General features: G+C 38.3%; 1 protein-coding gene across 3 annotated transcripts in view; it reads right to left on the bottom strand.

The window, feature by feature from the left end:
- Nucleotides 1-15,752, bottom strand: part of LOC105670704 (short-chain dehydrogenase/reductase family 16C member 6-like) — a 78,204-nt gene that overhangs the window by 18,615 nt on the left and 43,837 nt on the right. The window lies entirely within an intron of this gene.

Here is a 15,752-nt window from a genome sequence, read left to right as displayed (position 1 = left end):
ATAAAAAAATTCGTCATACTTATCAACTTTGTAACATATCATTACGAATTAGTTTCTGAAAGCAACAACACTATACAGTTTACTAGTTATCGGTAAGTTGTACCAACTATAGCTCAAATATGTTTCTTCGATATCTGCAGTACGCATATTTATATGTATTTAAACTAAATAAATGTTCTGATAAAGCATATATGAAAAATATATAAATACAGAATAAGCAAAAAAGTTATTTATAAATTATTTTGATAAAATTTTCCACGTATTTACAGCAAAAGCTGCACGTAACATATCTAATATGACAAAAAATAAATCGCAAAAGATATAAATTATATCAGTATATAATTGCTCTCATTTTCAGATGCTTGATAAATTATTTAAACAGTGCTGCATTATGAATCACGCATTTAATGATTAATTAATGTGCAGCATGGCGATGCACTTCTATTATAAACATTGTTAGTAATATTATATAAAGCACGACTATCGATCATGTCTGCGCCGCGCGATACCAAGATGTTCTCTTCCTTTTTCGTGAAGGAAAATAGCGATAGTGTGCAAAAATATCCGTACGCCGAGACACGCGCCCATTTTAAATGTAAATAAACGAGGCGCATTGTTAATCTCTTAACTATAGATGTCAGCCAAGCAAGCACTTTATCAGTTGGACCTTTGAACCACACGAGAAGTTTTCCCGGCGAAAAATCCATTCCCCTCGCCCCTTTCATTGCGATAAAATCCACCCGTCTGTCGTTCCGACCACTTAGACACCCGTGCGTGCAGCGTGACGTCAATTATACCGGTCGTTAAATCCCGATGCGACTAGAAACCGCATCGTGCCGACACACCTGACGCGATCTCTAATCCGCAGTGGAGTCACGGCAGGAAAAGCGACGCGATTACGAACTGTAATATAATGACATAAGATCAAAACACAACAGCTGCGGAAAAACCGGATCTATTTCTATATCAAGACACGCCGAGAATTAATTTGATAAATCTGATATTGCATTTCAAATGCTGCCAAAGAATAAATTTTTCCGCAAAATAAGATATAATTATAACAGTGTCGCGCGATACAACTTGCGTCAAGATAATAGTCCGTAATCGGTATAATTTTTCTTTACACAGCAGCAAGAACGCTTCAGTAATATTATTCTCCGCTGTGATGGACTTGTTTGCAAAGCGCGTGACGTTCTCAGAAACAATTTATTCGTCTAATTGCACGAGAAATATACATCAAAGGAACATGGATTGATTGGAGCGCATAAAACACTTCCGTCGTGCTCATTTTTGCCTACGTAAGAGCCCCACTATTCGTCGCCGTATCGCGCGTTATATTTTATCACGTCCTGTTTTTTTTATTTCTTCTTCCACAGTTTCTATCGCGGTATCCACTAATTATCGGTGCCGCGTTATTGGTAAGCATTGTAAATAAGTTGCCGATAATGCCATTAATTTCGTACACAGCTGTACGCGCTTGGATCTGCGTGTGAGTGTCGCGAACATACTACGTCTCCTCGGCGGTGGAGGAAGAGGAGAGTAGCTGACCCGACTGTCTATGCCCGATATCAGCAGGAACGCGATAAATTCAAATTATAAACGCAGTATACGACTCCCGCCGAGGAGAATGCGTAAATCGGGGATGTAACTTCATTTGACGATCGCAACGAAATATTCAAGGAACAGAATCTCCCTTTGCACAGCTGCGACACGGTGCAATCGGAGGTGTAATCAGACATACCGATAAAACTGGAGGAACAAAATTAGATATTACGAAATGTGTTGTTTTAACCGAACGATTCAGCGGATTAATCGCGATAAGTAACGATTAATCAGTGCTAATCTCGTTAGATAAGTGTGAAAAAAAAGTGTAACATGGAAAGAGGAACTTAAAAAAGTTCTTGTCGAGAGAGCAATGAGCTAATCTCTTCTCTGCAATAAAAATAAAGCGATGCCTGTGGCGAGGTTAATTAGCAAAATTCATGGAGGAGCAGATAAAACGATTCTCTTCTTTCTCTCTCTATCTTTCGCTTTCTCTTTATCTCTCTTTTTCTTTCCCTGATTCTTTGAACTTCTCATGATATCTTCTTTCTGCGTCCTAAGACGTCCCGCTTTCTTTTTTTTTTTTGTTCAATCGAAGACTGGTTAAAAAGAAGAGGAACTCCTATCGAACAAATAAAAGACTTTTCGTCTGTGGCAGCGACTAAGCCGGTTGCAATAAAAGCTTAATTTATAAGGTGACCCTCGACCTCGTCTTGGTAAATGGTTTGCTGTTATCTTTACATAAGCGTGGACGACCACGATGAAAACAGGCGTACAAAAAAGAAGATGAAACACGGATAAAAATATGACAAATTCATATTCTTCAAAAATAATTGCACATTCATCAAAATTCATTATCGGATAACTAGTAGGCGCTGTATAAATTTAAATTCGTTTCTACAACAATCACGATATACCTTTATCCAAAGGTTACGTTGTTCAGTCAAAGGCGAAATAAAACATAGCAGGAAGCTATTAAAAGTTCTCGCGAATAATTCAAGCGTAATTTCAGATCTCTGCTTTTGAATAAAAAGCCGGCGTGAATTTTTGATTCTGATGTTTTTGGAGCCACGCCTATGACGGCAATCTCGAGAGAATGTAAATGTCATTGATTGTGACGGAATCAAGCTTCCGGCTGCGTCGTCCAACCAAAACTAATGCCTTATTACACTGGTAGTGTAATATTAGGCGGTATTAGTTTTGATATCACGCACCGCTACAAGATAATTTTTTTACATAACTTCTATAATAATTCATACGCTCGGAAAGAATAACGAAGGACAATCTCTACATTATTTCTATTTTGTTTCCTTTAAATTTTATGTTACACGTTATATTATATAATCTCACACACACACACACATACTACTTTATAATTTTTTAGAGTTATAATTTTCTATAACCAAGAAATGTGTTGGTGAAGAATACGAAGATCGTCAAATGGTATAATGAATCGTTATCGAACAGTGAAAGCCGACACTTCCAGTCCACTGAGACCGGAAGTGCACGCATAGTCAGCTTGACTGTCGTGTCGCGGATACCCCGCCAGTGCAGTGAGAACTCACCCAAAGTCATTTCACGCCCGGCAGAGCGCGGAAACGAGCGTTTACTCGAGATTTCGTTCATAAATCAGGATCTACCTGAGAGTGTCCTGCCCTCGCTATACCCCGCTGCACCCTCGCGGTTCGCCACGGTTATGGGGGTTCCACTAGTAGTTACAATGGAATCTGGAAGCTATTAAGCTAAATCGCTGCGGAAATCAACGCTCTTCACGGGGGGACAAAATATTATGGACAAAATTATTGTGAGAACGGTATTAACTCTGAAATATAATTAGTCACGACTTTCACGATTCTAAAACATAAAGGGCCAGGACAATGTAAGAGGACAATATAAAACTTACAAAGATGTATTACCTATTTTAATAAAAAGTGACGCGAAAGATTAATGTTATCAATAACTATTCCACATTATAGCCATATGGCACACAATTCTTATAAAAAATTCTTAGAAGAAGTATTTATAAAGAAAAAAAAAACAGGACACAAGCCTTTCTATTAAGATAAATGACAAAAACGTTAAATTTTATCTCATGATCACAACACGCTTTCCCCACTTCCTGTCGCGATATTTATGCTTCCTCGACAAAAATTGGAATAGAATATGAGGAAATGTGGCAATCGTGATTATTTTGATTTGGAGAAAATCAACAGGTGATCGCCGACAGCCGGGCAGCGAGTGCCGGGAGCTTAGGAGAGCTCGTCTTGCTTTCTTCTTCTCTCTTTCGTTCTTTCTCTCTTTTCCTCTCATGTACTTGTTTCGGATCATTTTCGATGTTATCCTTATAGCATATGCCTAACATGGGGTGGATGGCAAAAAGTGTTAAATTAGCCTACATTGTGCCATACGGCGCGATTTTAAACAGTCTTTACTCGAATAATCGACTAATCATTGCGACTAATACTGCTGAAACAAATAGAAAAAAGTATTGTAGAATTGTCAAATTATAATTTTGCCAAGAATTACGAAACGCGAGGCTTACTTTTACGGAATATTACTTAAAAGGACAATTAGAGTTACAGATTCTGAGCTTGTGTCGCTGAGAAGCGTATAAAAAAATCGTAACAAAGGCAGAGTCGGCGAGAGAAGGAAGGAAAAGCGAAGCAGAAGCCTCATGATCATGCCTTCCACCTGTACGTACACGCATATGTACCAGCACCAGCACGAGGGATATAAGGGACGTCGGTCCCTTATATACGGTACAGCTGCCAGAATGTCGACGGTGTTCCGGCAGAGAGAAAGGGACGTACAGATGCGATCATTAACTCAATTGAATTTCGATAAGTAAAAATGTGCAAACAACTTTGTTTCGAAATAAAATGCTGCTTATCATTGCTGAATCGCCTCGATTCGTGTCGGATCACGTGTCTCAGCAGAACAGATGATCACTTATTCCGCGGCTTATCAACACTGCTTTTTTCTTTTTTACATAGGCAGAATTCCAAATTTTTCTCGGCACTACGTACAATTCTACGTAAAAAGTAAGCATATTCACAACTGACATTTCCCGCGCAACCTCCGAAGAACCCTATATTTTTTTTTAAATTAGAAGCACCATATATGCCCGGTGGCACGACCAACGGAAACTCGGAAGGACCTCAAGGAAGATAAAAGGTGCTCGTGCGTGTGTGCGTGCCTGCCCGCGCTTGTGTGGGACAACATGTCATTAAATCGAAAAGGCACTTGTGCCGCCTGCACTTGCCGTCCAGGAAGAAGCACCTGACGATTCCTCCACGACAGGGTGGGTTTTTAACGGTCGAAATGCCGCCACATAGTGATTCCGAAGGGTAGGCTCCGAGTATAGGGAGCGATCGATAGATGATCGATAATAACACGCAGGTGCTTCCTCCACGCGTATTGTTTCCGCTTGTTTCCTCCACCTTGAACTGTTTCCAATCTTTTTCTTTCTCTTACTCTGCTCCTTTTCTATTTCGCTTCTCTTACTCGTTTCTTCGTTGTTCCGCTTTTCTTGTTTCTTCCGAAACCACTTTCGCCTTATTGTAGCAATACTCTTCTACTTGTGATCTCTTTAAGTTTCTCCGTCTTTCGTTGCGCTTCTTCTCTTTATCTCTTACTTTTATTCGTATTTTCATTACCATTCGCATCTTTTTGTTTATCACAAATAGAATTGTTTCTTTTTCTTTGTTTTAATTTTGCGCAATGCTTATTGCGTTGCACATCTCTCATAAAATTTCTTTAATGTAACATTGAGTGTGTTATATTAAACTTTATATTTTAAGACAGATATAAGATAGTTTATTAACAGCTTTACTGCATATAATTATTACTAACTAAAACTATCAAATCTTTATGCTTTGTTTTACTCGTTGTACAATAGAAAATCTGTCGTAAGCAGTATAAAATTATAATTTTAACTAAAGTTTGTGACTGAAAACCGGTGTGTCTAGTCGAGAAAATGCTTTCGCGAAGATTCCATACATCGTCGTTTCGTAAGCGACATGTCTTCGTGGGGTGGGAACGCTGGAGGGTGGTGGCGCTCCGCCGAAAACGACGGTTGAAAGTCGCACCGGCTTCTCGCGTGGGACCTTCAGGTGGACATAAAACTTTTTAGCTCTCCGCAGTGTTCTTCAAGGCGTTCGGGGTGTGCACCTGCTATACACCTGTTGGCCGTTGGTCGCTACTTCTGCCGTCCGTCGCGATCGTACGCGTGTATGCGGGAACGTCTTCGAGACCGTTAGAAGGCAAAGCAAATTGATGCAATCTCTTTAAGAAATGATAGTAACAAGTAGTAATAAGGAAAGGAAAGAAGAAGAGATGCCCTAAGAAAAATGAAGGTCCAGAAAAAGATCGAGTCGAAAGCAAATTCTTGCAATATATATGCTTAGAAAAGAATATTTAAAAGTTTATCTAAAAAATATATTTTTCCTCTTGAATAGAGAAAAATTTTCATAGAAAATTCTTTAAAAAAATGATTTTTTTAAGATGTTCTTTTGCACAAATTTTAATTGACGCATTTTGTATGAAAGCTATCAAGTTTTTGTAAAGGAGTTTATTAAAAGGCAACGCGGCTAAATTTTTTTTTTTTTCAATAAACGAAAGCTTAACAATTATGTTATTAGCCTCCTCCGCGATCTAATTCAGCACGCGCTCAGGTAATGTTGATTACTAGCAATTTTCAAATGAGTCAACGATCATTTCGCATCTATAGCGGCGGTATTGAGGTGCCGTCAACGAAAGAGTAATCGAAAAAGCACGCGTTACATATTACGTATGAAAATATTTACTTTTTGTCTTCATTGTTGCAGAATTTTTTTATCGATTATAAAAAATAGATCAATACTTGACGACAGCCTGAAAAAGTATATTAACATCGCTGATTACATTACACAAAAATGTTTTTATCTTCATTATTTCTGCTTTTACACTGTTTCATATATTCTGATAGATTTTACATTAAATTATATACTTCGTACTCTCTTTAACAATATTTCTCGAATCAACGGAACGATCGTTAACGGCGCGCAATTTGCAGGAACAGATCGATCGCGCACACGCGCAACCGAATCGTTTCCACCAAAGGCGAAAGACGACGGTTGAAGGGCAATTATCGTGCGAAGGGCCGTCAGGTATTCCGTGGCGTGTGAAGGAGTATATAGGTGGAGGAGGACGCGAAAGAACGAACGAAGATGAGGAGAAGAAAACGGGGGAGAGAGCCTGATACACTTTTAATACGGGACCGAAGGAGCCCCCTGCACAGCAGGTGCACCGCAGGTGATTCTCTTCGTCCTTCTCGCTCACCGCGCAGGCTTCCTCTCACGACTCCTCATGACCAGCCCGCACCCTGCGTACGCGATCTCCCACAGTGGTAAACTCCTCTTTTTTTCCACGCGGAGGGGAACAGAAGGAAGGAAGGCTTTTTCACCGCATTGCCGTTCGAGACTCGATGGGAAGAAAGGATCGATGGGTAATGGATGTGCCAAATGCGCCTGCCTGTCTAATGATTCTAACGATTATCGATTTATCTCGTTCTCTCAAATTTTCAATCTGGCCTACTTTGACAAGCGAGAGAAGAGATACACAGATACGCCGACATTTGTGTAAAAATATAAGAGAAATAGCGTGAATTGCGGATGGAAGAGAATTGATATTCTATCGAGATATAATTTATTTTGTTGAAAATATATATTGCAAATTTGTTAGCAATTTTATATCAAATAAAATCTTAGTTTAGTTTCTTTATCTGCTTTGATATTGCATTCTATGCTACTCGATCTTTCGATATCTTTTTGATTGAGTCAAGAACTCTTGTGGGCTCGAAACAGTGTTGTTTATAGAATGTCTGTAGAAATTCTCACTGACACGTGGGAAAGAAATGGGGCGCCAACCCTTTTTTCGAGACACTGAGCAAGACGCCGGGGGTGGAAACGTAATCGATACGCTCCGCAGGACCCTGTTTAAATTTCATTAAGTGACCTGACGCCACGTCGAGATTCGTTCTGCTCGAGTGACGTATCCGTCGAAGCGATCAGGAATGCCAAACTGGGTTTCTTGCACGCATTCCGTGAACGGTGACTTTAAATAATGATAAGAAGAAAGATGAACACACATACATAAAAATGTATACGACATTAAGCACCTCGAATCAATTTCGCGCACTGTTCCAGTTGATTTATAATTATTGTTCTTGGCGGGCCTATTTTGCACGGAATTAACGGCAATTATGCATGCGAGGCGCTTCACGTGCGATTCCTCTTATCGCCGACGGGCGCGCGTGTTATAAAGTAACTCGCGGCACGAAGAAAGTAACACGTATTGCCATACCCGGGCGTATTATCTAAATTACGCGAAACACGCACATTCACGCGCGCCGAACGCTCATGGCGCCGCAGATGAGTAATCCCTCGGTAAGTCTTCGGGGCTCGTTCGGCTTGTCTCACCTGCTGTATAACGAATAAATTCTGTCCAAACATTTTACTATACGTGCCATTCCGCGTTGACATTACCGTTGCGTAACGCAATTTGCATTATGAGCCCGATGTTCATAAAAAAAAAAAAAAAAGAGTGGGATGATCACGACGGGCGCGTGCAGGCGAGGCGCTAACACTCGCAAATTGACACTTACTTTCTCCCAATAACTGTCCACTCGAAAAAGCTGAGGCGCGAGAAGCGTAAAATAAATATAAAGAGAGTGAATGGAAAATTCAGCAAATATAATGTCAGCGGAACGTAACCACTTGTTGCAGAGAGGCGATAAATTAACGGCAACTAAGTGGCCGATTACGCTACGTAAATAATAAAACCTCGTTACCTAAGATATACTCGAAAGCAATTAATAACAAGCAAGGCCAGCCACCGGCCACTCGCCTCGGAAATAGAATATGCGTGTCACACGAGCGTACAAGCTGCTGCGGCGCGCACTCAGCACTCCGGGAGTAGCGAGCGGCTGGACCCCCATAAAAGATCGGCGCAGCTGGATTTTTTGGAAAAAATCCTAGGCGTGTATGAGCGCGCGCGAGCATACGGTTGCCCCGGGGAGACAGCCACGAAGAAGAAGCCGAAGTGGCGGGATAAAGGCCGCGAAGACGGGGAGCAGAAGGAAGAAAACGAAACGATAAAGGAAGACGACCTCGATGAAGAACGAAGACAAAAGGAAAGGAGAAGAGAAGGAAAGGGTGGAGGGAGGGCCAAGAAGTAGCAGAAGAAGGATAAGAAGATACGAAGGAAGAGTCCGTCTGTGTGGCGGCGGAGTTGAAGGAGGACAGTGAGGCGAGCAAGGTGCTGCCAAGGTGGCGGTTAAGGCAGCTGATCTTCGAATAGCAGCAGGTGAATGTGAAGAAGCTCACGTGGATGGAGCGAGACGGGCGAAGATGGCGGTTATGGTGGCGGTCGTGGAGGAGGAAAAGGTGGAATCCACGCGTGCATAAAAGGTGTTTCGTTATTGTTACCAGGCGAGCGTAGTCCCTTGGATTTATTAATCTTATTCTGCCGGCAACATGGTCCCGCTGTCGCTGCGCGACTGATAGACCAAAAAAGGATGATGTCTTCCGCTTGCCGCGATGAGTTTCTCTGTGCATATGTCCGAATTTCAAAACACTTAACCTTAGAATTCTACGGGCACAAGCGCGAACAAGAGGAGACTTAAAATTTTTAATTATCAGCTGCGCGATCGTCTCTATCATCTCTATACGATACAATAAATCGAGTTAAATCAACTTTTACTGTGTGAATCATAGATGATCACACGCTATTGATCACATGCTATGATAAATTTATCCAAAGTGTCAATGATCTCCTTGATTAATTTCGTATCTTTCGAATAATGTTTTCGCAGCTGTGAGACATCATAGCAGACAGAATTAAACAGAAATTAGAAATTAATTAATATTCAGTGATAAATCAATAATAAGTAATCAATACTCTTTTTGGCATTTTAACATCTGTGAATATAAAAAATAGAAAAGAAGATTTGTCATGCGTTTTGTAAATATTTCATGAACACTTGCAATGCCATTTAAATAAATCCTGATAGATTACCACGTATCTGACAAGATGTGACGTACTAATTTATTCTCAACAATGTTATTCGACGTTCGAGCGGAAAAAAGCTTCCGCGATGAGATGTGATGTCCGTTGCAGAAATTTATGATTTTTTTTACCGACAAAATAACGCCATCCGTCCATCATCGCGTGTGTACATACCCGATCGACGACATTCCTTCTCATATCGAGTGCTCCGTGGAGGGTACCAAGAATGAAGAAACCACACAGTGAGATCAGAAATCACAAACAAGCTCTCGCGTTAGCCTTTGTACTCTTTTCATATAAAAGACACTTATTTGTCTTTGTCATGACGTATTTCTTATCACGAATTCTATAAAATCGTACAAACTACATCATATTCGATAGCTGATATTATTAATTTATAAATTATAAAATACTACTTTATTGTTCATAAAAAGAATCTCGATTAAGCCACTTCAAAACTTATGTAGCATGTAATGTCCGTTAAACATCATTGTTGTACAATTTAACCGTGATTGTTGAAGCACGTCGACGACAAGGACGAACTCACACCCACGCCCTTGCGTCCACTTTGTGGACAGAAGGCGAAGGGGAAGGTGCACCGACGTTATGTAGGACCGTTCGACTTCCTTACGAAGGTTCGTTCCCATGTCCTCTCTTGGTTTTCGCTTTATGGGTCTTTCCGTTGTCGCCGCTTCCCATGGACTTCCTAAACATTGACTTCCTTAAAGGAAACAAGGAAGAACAGATGGTCTATTAATACGATGGCAATGAAGAAACTGCCGTCGCCCGCCGGTGCCACCACTACCACGATCAACGCAGACACCTTGCACATGTATGACAGAAAGGAACCTCGCGAGTTGCCCTCTTCTGCGACTTCTCAGGCGCGGTGCACGCACTTGTCACGCCCGTTTTCAACCGTTAAATTTGTCGAATTCCCCAGTGACCTGACAATGCCTGACGATGCAGTGAGAAAGCAGAAGAAATGAATTTGTGTTTTACAAATAAATTTTAATTGACGCTAAGTACAACGCTAAGAACAAGATCAACGTGCGTAAAATAATTAGAAATTAATAATTGCTATTGTAATGAGGTATTCTATATGATTAATATCATACAAGTACAACTGTAACGACGTGAAAGAGAGAGAGACGTGAGATTTATAATGTAGCGCTTATCGAAGATAAGCACACGGAAAAAAATTGAGCATTGGCAACCAAGTCTCAGAGTTGAACAGAATTTAGTTGCACCAACTACAATCGAGTCAGATCGACTAAAAATCAAGTCAGATCAATAAACAAGATATTTAAAAAACAAGAAATTCTATTCAAAAAAGTAGGACTGTTTCTTCGACATATGCAAGAGCAATTCGAGTTGTTTCAACTGATTTTTTTTCAGTGCAATTTGCTTACTGTTAATGATAAAATGTTTGAGAGCAAAAATTTTGAGTGTTCTTTAACAATCCAATCAGCAGCGATAATTACTGAGTCATTCAGTTTTTTTTTTTCTTAAGACAGAAGAAGCAATATATGTCGACGAATTGAGAGTCCGTTTTATCTTGTATCGGACGATCGATCAATAATAATAACGTATCTGACGTTGCACTTTGTTCTATAATTCATATGTATATGAATATATACATATATATAATAATGAAATCGACAAGGATGACAATTTTCAACGAATGATGGCATAATTATCGCTCAGGAGAATCTAAATTAAAGCGATAAAAACGATTTTTATTCGTTTAAAGGTGAAATATCAAAGATTTTATCGTAAGCAATATTTACAGTATAATTGTCTCTCTGGATATTAACAATAGAGATATTAAAATACGACCGACAATATTTATAACAACTATATATTTGTTATCTAAAATATCCAGATTTAAGAATCCAAATAAAAAAATACATTTTGAATTTAAGAATCGTGCTATTATTTGCGACTATTATTCGCAAAAATATTTTCTTTAAACAGGATAAATATTTTTTTGCATGTTTTGATTGAATAAATTAGTTAAAAAATTAAATAAACTCCAATTTAACAAGATAAAATTACATATAATTTGTGCAAAATGCACATCAAACGTTACATGAAAAGAAACGTCGTTATGTATGCTTTTGTACTGAATAGAGAAATCGACGAAGGCTCATACTTATACAAGCGAGTTTTATTCGATCGAATATTATGCAATTAATTTCCACAAAGATCTATACGCAAATAAGTCAACGCAGCAACGCGATAATGAATGCTAAACTCCACACTTTTTTCAACTTCCACTTAAGTTGTACATTCGTCTATTCGAGTGTTTCTCAAATTGTTGCACTTCGAACTTATTTCCATTCGCTGATTAGCTTTTTATCAAGAGATATATGTATGTTAATACGTAATTGGTCACTTACAGAGCTATTTTAAATGTACACAAATTACGTAAGCAGAATAATGTTTGATATGTGCTATAAATTGAGTGGTAGAAAACCACAAGTTGCATACTTTACGTACTATTCAAAGTGTTCGTAGAAAGATTATCCTAAGTCGTTCTATAGTATCGAGGTATAATTTACACGAAGCACACTATTTTTGTTTATTACTTTTCAAAAATTTCCAATAACTTTTTCCAATTTTTTTCTTTTATGCAATTATCGCAAATAAAATAAAGAAGCAATTAAATGCATTAACTTTGATATGCCGATTATGATTTTATATCTTGTTTATTAAACTTTCTTGATAGTGTATATTAACAATAGTAATTTAAATAGATAATTCTTTTGATTAATTTCCCAACAAAAGATATCAAAGCATATCGCTATAAGATAAAACAATGTATGATAAATTTTTTGGTATCAAAATTTCCGCATTTAAAATTAATGCGTGAAAGAACACTAAAGTTACAATTCTCGGTCTATTTTAGCACCTAGCGTTCCGCCGTTCTTCGCTTCGGATGATAGAAGAACAAGATAAATGCATAGAATAAAATAAGACGATCAAAGAAAACAAGAACTGTGAAAAAAAGAATGACACATGCCAACGTGAAAAGAACTGCAGAGATAAGAAGCATGGGCGGAGGGGGGAGTGGGGGGAGAGAGATAAAGAGAAAAGGATGCGTGCGATAAGATCTACGATGGCTCCCGTCTTCAGCGTGACTTGTAAAGGGCCCTGGACTTCGGGATACCCTTTGATAATTGCCGACCGCGACCGGGTCGTATTTCAAAGTATACGCAGGTATTCTCAGGTATTGTTTTGACGTTTAATTACCCTCTCCTGGGTCATTAACGCTACACTTGATGATGGTGCCGCTCGGACCACTTTAAAGTAATCATAATTTTATGCAAAGATATCTGGCGCAAGTTAGTAAAGAAAGAAATGTACAAGCGAATAAACCACTTTCTTAATCCTACATAACAGGTAGCATGATCTCCTTTAACGAGCAATTTAATCTTCCGCAGCGTAACTTAAAATTAGCTGAAACTTACTTGAAAACAAGATTATATGCATTCATAAGAAGATTACTAATCGGATAGTCTCAACAACTACAGATGTCGCACAAAAAAATGATCTAAATTAAAGAAACAAAATACGACGCGACAATATCGTGAATAAAATTATCAAAAATTGGAGCACCAGCCGAATTATCGTGTCCCAGTGACATCGCATTCTCGGTTTATCACTTTTTCAAGAATGATATAGGCAAGTTAATGAATAAAACATCGTGTTTAGGTCGTTTAAGCCGTGGATTATAAATTTCATTCACAAGAATTTTTAACTTTTGATAAAAAGATATATGTTTCTTCCTTAAACTATTTATAAAAATGGAATGTTGTGTAAGCTTTCGATAAATTGCAATTTTTTTCAATTTGATAACAATTTGCTGACAAACTTGTATAAATTGAAAATCAAAGAGAAGGTAGGAAAGAAGTAGGTAAAGTGGTCACATTGGTATGTAAACGACAATGGTCGAGCACATGTGCACTGAGTGCGTACGTACATTGCACGTAGATCTGTCTTCCTCTTCACGTTTTATGCCAGTTCGGTGGAAAGAGCGTGAAAAAGAGTCTCAGGAAGAGAGAAAACTGGTTGGAGTCCCCACAATAGCGGGCGGGATTACGTAGGCGCCCTTGGGATCTCCTATTCAGGATCAGCCACCTTGAATAGAATCTGAGAAAGGATAAGTGCCTGCCTGCGCGATCGCGTTCGCTGTATTCAACGCGTACTCGTATTCTTTATAATACAGATCGCGGAAAAAATTCATAAAAAAGTAATAACGGTAAATAGGAGACAAGAATGTGAATTTTCGTAATAACGGCGATATGATTTTTTTTTTTTTTTATTGATATTATTTGTACGAAGTGTATTGATACTTGATAGATACATTCACATGAAATGCATGGGATCTTACATTAGCGGTGAATTAACGACACGCAGATTAAAGAATCCCCAGGTAACAATAATTAAGATAAAATGACCGGTCTTTATCTTCCATAGAAAACCGACGTACGCTCGTATGCATGCAAATACACACTCACATTATTTGAGACACGTATGCACGCATCCACCTGTTGCCCCTCCTTACCTCCCACAGCATGCATTTAAAGGCGCACACATTCGCGTACACACATTCGGCACACACGCGTACGTGTACGTGGGACAGCCGTTTCCTGGAGGCACGATGAGTCCTAGCTTGAGTGGATGAGGGGGGGAGGGGAGAGCAAAAGAAGGATGAAAATGAGGGACTGCGTACAAGAAGAAAGAACCGAGAGGAAAGAGAGAGAAAGAGAGAAAAGGAGAGAGATGAAGGGGATAAAAAGAAGATTGACAAAGAGATAGATGAGGAGAGGAGCGAGGGAAGAGAGGAAGAAAAAAAAGGATAGCACCCGAGCCGCCCCCAGCAGAGAACGCAGCCTCCGTAGCTCGTCCTGTCCCTCTCCACAATACGGTTTGCTCCGTCGGAGTTCCTAAGAAAACTTTCTTAGTAATTTCCTTTCCGAAGAACTTGTTAAATAAAGAGTATAATATCTGCAAATTGTACGATAATTTCAGTAATACTGATGGTTATTTGTTGCAAAATATTAAATGGAAATTGCTTCAAATTAGATTTTTTTGCATCGTCGTCAAAAGATTAAACTTTAAAGAGCATTTTAAGAAAATAAATAACAAGTTAATGTTTTCTACTTTTATTGTAACATTGTGATTTGCAAATTTTTTATAAATAAAGAAATAAAAAATCTGCCTCCAGCAGAGCTCACAACCTACGTATTTCTTTTTCTTTTATACTAAAATATGGTCCGTTTAATAAAAGTTCCAGAATAATTTTTTTAAATAAAATTTTGACGAAATACTTTGAAAAAAACTTATAATTGCAAATGTGATCAATATTATCGATAAAATCTGATCAAATTGATGAAAATAACATATTAAAATATTTTTCTTTGCATTGTTTTAAAAATTTTTTCAACATTATATAATATTATTGTAATGCCAAAAACGAGAGATTAAATAATGATTGGATGTTATAATTAGAATTCATATAAAGATAAGCGCGTGACGTATGTTTGAAAATACATATGAGTAATGCGGGGTCACAGATTTAAGCTTGTGCAATATTCAGCGCTGTTTTATATTCAAAGAAATTTGTATTTGTTGAGACATACGAAAATTTTTGAGTTTAAGACTTCTAAATCAATAATCTGCCTGTAAATAAAAATATTTTTCCACTATCTTTAAGTATGATAAATATTTCAGTTCTGTCTGGTTTAATTCACGCATGATTGCGAAATATCTGATTAAATTTATATATCCACATAACGCACAATGTGTGTATTTCTCAAATATTGATTCTTAATTGTGGCACCAGAGAATCTTGTAAAACCTTATTGAAATTTTATTCAAATAACTTATATACAGATTATACTTATGACATATTTTGTAACTTTCTTATATAAAGTCTGATAGCTGCCAAATCAGATTGTTATCAAAGGAAAAACCCACAGAAACACTTTAGGTGCTGATAGGTTTTAGCCTCCAATCTAGACTGTAAAATTAATTGCGACCGATCGTTATCTCATTTTATGATAACTTTGAAGAGGCTTCTTTTGGAAGAAGTAATCAATCTGTAATTTTTTCATATGACGAGAAATCTGATTGTATCTGACTAATTGTAAGATTGTCAC

Source organism: Linepithema humile, chromosome 1 (genome assembly GCF_040581485.1).
Source record: "Linepithema humile isolate Giens D197 chromosome 1, Lhum_UNIL_v1.0, whole genome shotgun sequence".
NCBI classification, from domain to species: domain Eukaryota; kingdom Metazoa; phylum Arthropoda; class Insecta; order Hymenoptera; family Formicidae; genus Linepithema; species Linepithema humile.
The sequence above is the reverse complement of the archived record's forward strand: the minus strand, read 5'-3'. Positions and strand labels throughout refer to the sequence as shown.